The 7,624-nt window shown below is 45.9% G+C and overlaps 1 non-coding gene across 1 annotated transcript; it reads left to right on the top strand.

Annotated features, from left to right (window-relative positions):
• The first annotated feature begins 589 nt into the window (after positions 1-589).
• On the top strand, positions 590-789 carry LOC111544993. Its single transcript, XR_002732306.1, has one exon. It is a non-coding gene; the product is annotated as a U2 spliceosomal RNA (small nuclear RNA).
• The last annotated feature ends 6,835 nt before the right edge of the window (positions 790-7,624 follow it).

Genomic DNA, 7,624 nt, shown 5'->3' with positions numbered 1-7,624 from the left:
GATCTTCTAAGAGCCTTTTAACATTTCCGCACACCAAGAAATTCAGATAATCTACCCATTCCATTTTTTCTCACTGATCATCCTCCTGGAACCCTCTGTCCTTCTCCTTCTTTTTTTACTTTTTATTTATTTTTTTATTTATTTTTCTTGAGACGGAGTCTTTCTCTGTTACCTAGGCTGGAGTGCAGTGGTGCGATCTCAGCTTACTGGAACCTCCGCCTTCCAGATTCAAGCGCTTCTCCTGCCTCAGCCTCCCGAGTAGCTGGGATTACAGGTATGCGCCACCATGACCGGCTAATTTTTATATTTTTGGTAGAGACATGGTTTCACGATGTTGGCTAGGCTGGACTCGAACTCCTGATCTCAAGTGATCTGCCTGCCTTGGCCTCCCAAAGTGCTGAGATTACAGGTGTGAGCCACCGTGCCAGGCCCTTCTCCTTCCATCTGGGCTGATTTGCTTCCATTTTCCATCATCCTGGAAGTTTCCTCTGCCACCCTCCTGTTTTGGGATCCCCTGGTTCCCCTGTCTCCCTCTTTCTTGTTTTTTTCCAAGAAAGTGGGAAGCACACCTTTTGAAAAACTGCATGCCATCGCTTCTCGGCCTTTTGGCTAAGATCAAGTGGAGAAACTGCATGTCTAAAAATGTCTTTGTTTCCCTTCAATACTTAATTGATAATTGAGCAGAATATGAAATTATAGGTGGGAATCATTTCCCTCAGGATTTTGATGCCTCGCTCTATTTTCTTCTAGCTTCTGATGTTTTTATTGAGCAGTCTGAGGCAATTCTGATTGCTGATCCTTTGTAAAAATCTTCTTTTTTATCTCTCGGGAAGCTTTTAGGATCTTTTCTTTATCTGTGGAGTTCTGAAATTTCACAATGCTACGTAGGCCTGAGTGGGACCTTTTTTCCTCCATTGTTCTTGGCGCTCAATGGACCCTTTCATACTGGAAATTCAGATTCTGCACTTCTGGGGAAAGTTTTCTTATTACTTATTTTAATAGTTTTCTCCCCTCCGTTTGTCTGTCCTCTCTTTCTGAAATAAGGCAGAGTAAGGGGGAAGGGAGTAAGAGGAGATACTATTTTAGACAGAGTAGCCAGAAGTCTCTCTGATGAGGTGATATCTGAGCAGAAACCCGAATGAGTATCCTCTCACCTCTGAGAAAAACTGTTAGACTTTTTCTCTCGTTCCTTGCTCTGATTCTTTATCTTTTCCGTTTTCTTTGTCCATCTTTTGTGGTCTCCCTCCTGTCGAGAGGCTTCCCTCGCGTGTCTAGTGATCCTTGGCTGAGTGTGCACATTCAGCGGGAGGCAAAACCTCACATCGTACCCCAAACATATACACAGTTATTATTTGTCAGTTTAAACCTTGTTTTAACTTGAGCAACAACAAAAAAAGAGAGACTGAAAGCTGATGGGAAGCTCTGAGTGGGTGCAGTTTGTCACCTGGGGATTTTTCTTTTTTTTTAGACACTGGGGTCTTGAGGTGGGAGGCAGGACTCGGCTCTGGAGGTGGGGCTCACATACCAGATCAAATTGAGGACTAACTAAAACAGGTCCCGGGCAGAAGCAGCTTTCCATAAGACACGCCCACAAGGGGTGCTATGTCAGTTTACTGTTCCCATGGCAACACCCAGATGTTACCACCCCTTTCCAGGGCAATAATCTTGACCCTGAAATGACCACTCTCATTCTAGAATTTCTTCATAAATCACCTTTTAATTTGTATGTAATTAAAAGTGGGTATAAATATGAGTGCAGTACTGCCTCTGAGCTGCTACTCTGTGCACACTGCTCTGCCAGCAGCGGTACCTCTGCTGCTGCTGTGCACGGCCACGTCAATAAAAGTTGCTGTCTAGGCCAGGCACGGTGGCTCACGCCTGTAATCCCAGCACTTTGGGAGACCAAGGCAGGCGGATCACCTGCAGTCAGGAGTTCAAGACCAGCCTGGCCAACATGGCAAAACACCATCTCTACCAAAACTACAATTAGCTAGGCGTGGCAGCGAGTGCCTGTAATCCCAGCTACTCAGGAGGCTGAGGCAGGAGAATCACTTAAACCTGGGAGGCAGAGGTCGCAGTGAGCCGAGATCGCACCGTTGCACTCTAGCCTGAGTGACAAGAGCAAAAAGAAAAAAAGCCGGGCGCGGTGGCTCACGCCTGTAATCCCAGCACTTTGGGAGGCTGAGACGGGCGGATCACTAGGTCAGGAGATCGAGACCATCCTGGCTAACACGGTGAAACCCCGTCTCTACTAAAAAAAAAAATAGAAAAAACTAGCCAGGCGAGGTGGCGGGTGCCTGTAGTCCCAGCTACTCAGGAGGCTGAGGCAGGAGAATGGCATAAACCCGGGAGGCGGAGCTTGCAGTGAGCTGAGATCCGGCCACTGCACTCCAGCCTGGGCGACAGAGCCAGACTCCGTCTCAAAAAAAAAAAAGAAAAGAAAAGAAAAAGAAAACAACAGTTGCTGTCTAACACCACTGGCTTGCCCTTGAATTCTTTCCTGGGTGAAACTGAGAACCCTCCCAGGCTAAGGCCCAATTTGGGGACTTGCTTGTCCTGCATCAGTCTCACTACCACCCAGGGGTGAGTGCAGAGGCACTAACACAGCTCACTGCAGCCTTGAACTGCTGAGCTCAAGCGATCCTCCTGCCTCAGCCTCCCCAGTGGCTGGGACCACCAGCGTGCACCACCATGCGTGTTGTCTTTTTCATTGGGGAACTCCTTCCTGTGGGATTGCTTCCTTTCCCCAGAGAGGAATCTCCCCATCTTCCACTTGGGGGTGCTGAGCGGGAGTGCGACTCTAGAGAGAGTGGGAACATCATCATTCATTCATCCGGACTTGCACTTAGCCCTCCTCACTCTGCCTTCAGTGATGTCCCAAAGTTCCTGGGCCTTTCTGGGATTCCACAGGGCAAGCTTGTTGGCTTCCAGTGAGCACTTCACCCTGTAGACCCTGCAGTTTCTGTCCCTACCATTCCATCTCTGGTCCATTAATGACCCCTTGCCCATTTTCTCTGTCCTCATGATTTCAATGGGATTTAAAGACAGCACACAGGTTAAAATGTATCCAACCCGCTATGTTTAACCAGCACATGAAATACTCTAAAACAAATTCTAACAAACAGATGAGGCTAAGAAATTTCTTTTTCAAGAAAAAGAAAACCCTCGCAATCTACCCCTCCTGTCGGGAAACCCCTGTACTTGACAATCATGGAATTTTATGGGTGGAGTGAATTCAGACCTCATCGATGCCCACTAGCTCATTTTATAGATAGAGAAACTGAAACCCAGACTGCAGAAGTAACTTGCCCAGAGTCACACAGCCAGTGAGTGGCAGACTAACGAGTCCGCAGTTCCCGCTTGGAATCCTGTACCTCTCCACTCGGCCTTCCCAGCAGAGCCCCTCCGGCAGTAGAAAGATTTTCCTCTTGATGGGGCTTTCGAAGCAAATGCTTTTTTGCCCTCTGGGCCAGTCTGACCCCGATCAGTCCTATCTGGAGAAGAAACATGACAATGAACTAGACGTTGTTTCTCTGCAAGACCAGGAGTGTTCATGGCATATTAAACAGAGATTGTTTCTTAAAAGACAGAGTCAAGATAACAAATCCAACATAAAATAAACCTGCAGTCAGATTACCAATTAACACCTAAGTGTATTTAAGCAGAAATAAGTTTAATTGTCTAATTAATTTTTCACCAATTAAGTCCATTTTTACATGTTGCGTTTTACACTGCCTTGGCAATGAAAGTAATTGGATCCCTTTATAACCATTTTCCACTTCCTGGTTTGCTAAGTAGTTCAATGCTGTTGTCTATAGAAGATATAAATTGCCCCAAACTGGCCACATTGCAACTTTACGAAGTTCATAAAATACTTCTATTTGGAGGATGGGAGATGAGGAGAAGCTGCAAAGATGAAAATGACAATTAGTGGAATGGCAGATAGAAAGGGTGCCTGTGGTAGGCACCCTCTAAGATGGTCCCCAGTGATCCCCGTTCCCTGACATTCACACTCTAGTTAAGTTATCTCCCCTCAAGTGGGGCCTGGACCTTATAATGACTTCCTTTTAAGGTATAAAATACAGGCTGGAGCTGGATGTGGTGGCACACACCTGTATCCAAGCACTTTGGGAGGCTGAGGCGGGAGGACTGCTTGAACCCAGGAGTTCTAGACCAGCCTGGGCAACAAGGCAAGACCCCATCTCTACAAAAAAAAATTACAGGATAGGGCACAGTGGCTCACACCTGTAATCCCAGCATTTTTGGAGGCCAAGTCTGGCAGATCACTTGAGCTCATTAGGTTGAGACCAACCTGAACAACATAGGTGAAACTCCATCTCTACAAAAAATACAAAAAGTTGGCCAGGTATGGTGGTGCACACCTGTAGTTCCAGCTACTTGGGAGGCTGAGGTGGGAGGATCACCTGAGCCTGGGGAGGTTGAGGCTGCAATGAGCCATGATCATGTCACTGCACACCAGTGGGTGACAGAGAAAGACTATTTCTCCAAAAATAATAAAATAAAATAAAATAATAAAACATTTTTAAAAAATTTAATGAGTAAAATACAGCAAAATCGATGGGATATTACTTCCAAGATGGGTCGTAAAAAGATTTTCAGCCTAACTGCTCTTGCTCATTCTCTCATTTTCTCCCTCTCGCTCCCTCTCTCTTTCGCTCTCTTTTTCTCTCTCAGATCACTCAGTCTGGGTAAAACTGTGTTTTGAGCAGCCCTAGAGAGAAGCCCACATGCAAAGGAACTGAAGTTTCCTGCCCAAAGACATGTGAGTGCACCCAGAAAAGGAACCTCCCACCCTAGTCAAGCCTCCGGAGACTGCGGTCCCACCTAGGCCACCCCAAACTGTGATCTTCATCAACTCTGTGATGTAATGATAAATCTTATTGCTTTAAGCTTCTACGTTTGGGGATGATTTCATATACAGCAATTGCAGAGAGACCTGGGTATGAGTCCTGACTTTTCCACTTCCTTGCAAAATCACTTTGTTTGAGTCCCTTAACCTCTCGTTATTTATTTATTTATTTATTTATGGTAACAGTCTCGCTCTGTCACCCAGGCTGGAGTGCAATGGCGCAGTCTCCACTCACTACAACCTCCGGCTCCCGGGTTCAAGTGATTCTCCTGCCTCAGCCTCCCAAGTAGCTGGGATTACAGGCACCCACCATCATACCTGGCTAATTTTTGTATTTTTAGTAGAGACGGGGTTTCACCTTGTTGGTCAGGCTGGTCTCGAACTCCTGACCTCAGGTGATCCACCCGCCTCAGCCTCCCAAAGTGCTGGGATTACAGGTGTGAGCCAGCGTGCCCAGCCCCTTAACCTCTCTTAATAACTCCTGTTTCCTCATCTGTAACTGGGGATACCTAACCCCACAGGGTTCCATGGAGATCAAGAAGGAAACTAGCTTTAAATGGCGGTTAGGCATTAGATAGTTTTATCTACACTATCTCATTTTTTTCATATTTCAAAGGAAAAAAGAATACATGGAAAGTGTCTAGTAAATTGGAACACCATGCTAGTATTCTTAGAGCCAATTCATTCTATGATTTATTAAAACATTGTTTAACCAAACATCAATCTTGGATCAGCTTTAAATAAACCATATGTCTTTAAGAACCGATGGGCTTTAATTAGTTTCTTAATTAGCATGTGAGAAGTTTGCAAACCTGTTGGGTTTGCTATCAAAATCGGAAGAATAACCTTTATATGATTCTGACATGAGGAGCCAGGGCCGAGGCCCACAGGACCCTCAAGTTAATATGACCCAAGCTCAGCTCTCTCTGATAAGCCCCTGATCAGGAAGGCTGAGTCTCATTAACACCACCACTCCCCTCCTGCTCCACCAACCTGGGAACTTCCAAGTCATTCCCCCAGAATCCTCTCCTTCCCCTCTTTACCCCCACTCTTGTCATCAAATCCTGCAATTTTAATTCAGGGACATTTTTTCCCTGCCACCACTCTGCTGCTGTTTTAGTTCAGACTAATTATCTTCACATTTAATCATTAATCAAATATCTATTGACAGTGCGTGGTGCTTCAGAAGTTGAGCTCTGCAGGCCGAGCACGGTGGCTCACACCTGTAATCCCAGCACTTTGGGAGGCTGAGGCGGGAGGATCACGAAGTCAGGAGATCGAGACCATCCTGGCTAACACAGTGAAACCCCGTCTCTACTAAAAATACAAAAAAAGGCCGGGTGCGGTGGCTCACGCCTGTAATCCCAGCACTTTGGGAGGCCGAGGCAGGTGGATCACGAGGTCAGGAGATCGAGACCATCTTGGCTAACACGGTGAAACCCCGTCTCTATTAAAAATACAAAAAATTAGCTAGGCATGGTGGCGGGCACCTGTAGTCCCAGCTACTCAGGAGGCTGAGGCAGGAGAATGGCGTGAACCTGGGAGGCAGAGGTTGCAGTGAGCTGAGCTGCACTCCAGCCTGGGCAACAGAGCAAGACTCTGTCTCAAAAAAAAAAAAAAAAAAAAAAAAGAAGTTGAGCTCTGCATGGGAATACAGTAGTTAATCAGGCCCCCTGTCTTCAAGGAACTAACACATTCATTTCCTCATTCAGTTTTGCAAAATTCAGTCAAACTAGATTGATAGTTATGAATAGGCTGCCTTGGACTAAGTCTTGGCCTTTCCACTTACTGTGTGTCCTTGGACAAGTTACTTAAACTCTCTGTGCTTCGGTTTTCTCACTTGCAAAACGGGGATAATAATAGTACCTATGTCATAAGGATTAAGAGAGTTAAAATATGTTTAAATGCTTAGAATAGTGTCTGACAATCAAAAAATGTTAGCCATTGCTATTTTTGGACCATAACCTGTTTTTTCTCTGTAGGCCAAACCATCCCTTCCAGAGCTGCCTGACTCTTCTTCCTAAAGAACCATTTAGCCATGTCATTTCCCTAATAAACGTCACTAACATACGTCTTAGCATGGCCCATCTGTCTCTGGCCCTCAGCCTCCATCCTAACCCCATCCTTTCCCCGACACTCCACTGAATGTGTCTCACCCTTGCCAGAACATCCACTCTGAGCCTAATCCTGTGTCTTTGTGCCAAGACAAATGAGGCATAACAAAGAGAAGACAGACTTGTTCAACGGATGACAAGACAGAGCCCAAGATGGCGGCTGGATGTTCCCCAGCTCTTTCAGGCTCTGTAAGGAGTGGCTACTGCACGAGAGAAAACAGACTGGGACTTCACTACTCTATGGCAGCGGGTAGCACAGGTCTTAAAATTGCGGAAATGTTTGCTACCAGCAAATATCAGATGGGAAGAAAAGGAATTAGACCTTGTTCTTATCTTGCCTGGGAGCATAGAACTGCCCCTGCTGTCATCAGGGAAAGAGAAGAAAGGAATAAAGAAAGAGATTGAGCTTCAGAATAAGTGGGACCTGTGTCCAAATCCTGGCTCTAGCTAAACAAGCACTGTAACCTCAGTTTCTTTGACTAGAAAATGGGACTAAGAATGGTTACTTGGTGGAGCTGATGTGAGAATTGGATGAGAAAACTACGTGAAACGCACGCAGCACACCACAGGCTCCAGATAAAATATTACCTTCCCATTTTCTCATGCCCTGTTGTCCATGCTGGTGAAGCCTCCCAGCTCA

The sequence above is a fragment of the Piliocolobus tephrosceles genome, chromosome 13 (genome assembly GCF_002776525.5).
Source record: "Piliocolobus tephrosceles isolate RC106 chromosome 13, ASM277652v3, whole genome shotgun sequence".
Taxonomy (NCBI): domain Eukaryota; kingdom Metazoa; phylum Chordata; class Mammalia; order Primates; family Cercopithecidae; genus Piliocolobus; species Piliocolobus tephrosceles.
This window is presented reverse-complemented; position numbering and strand designations above follow the sequence as displayed.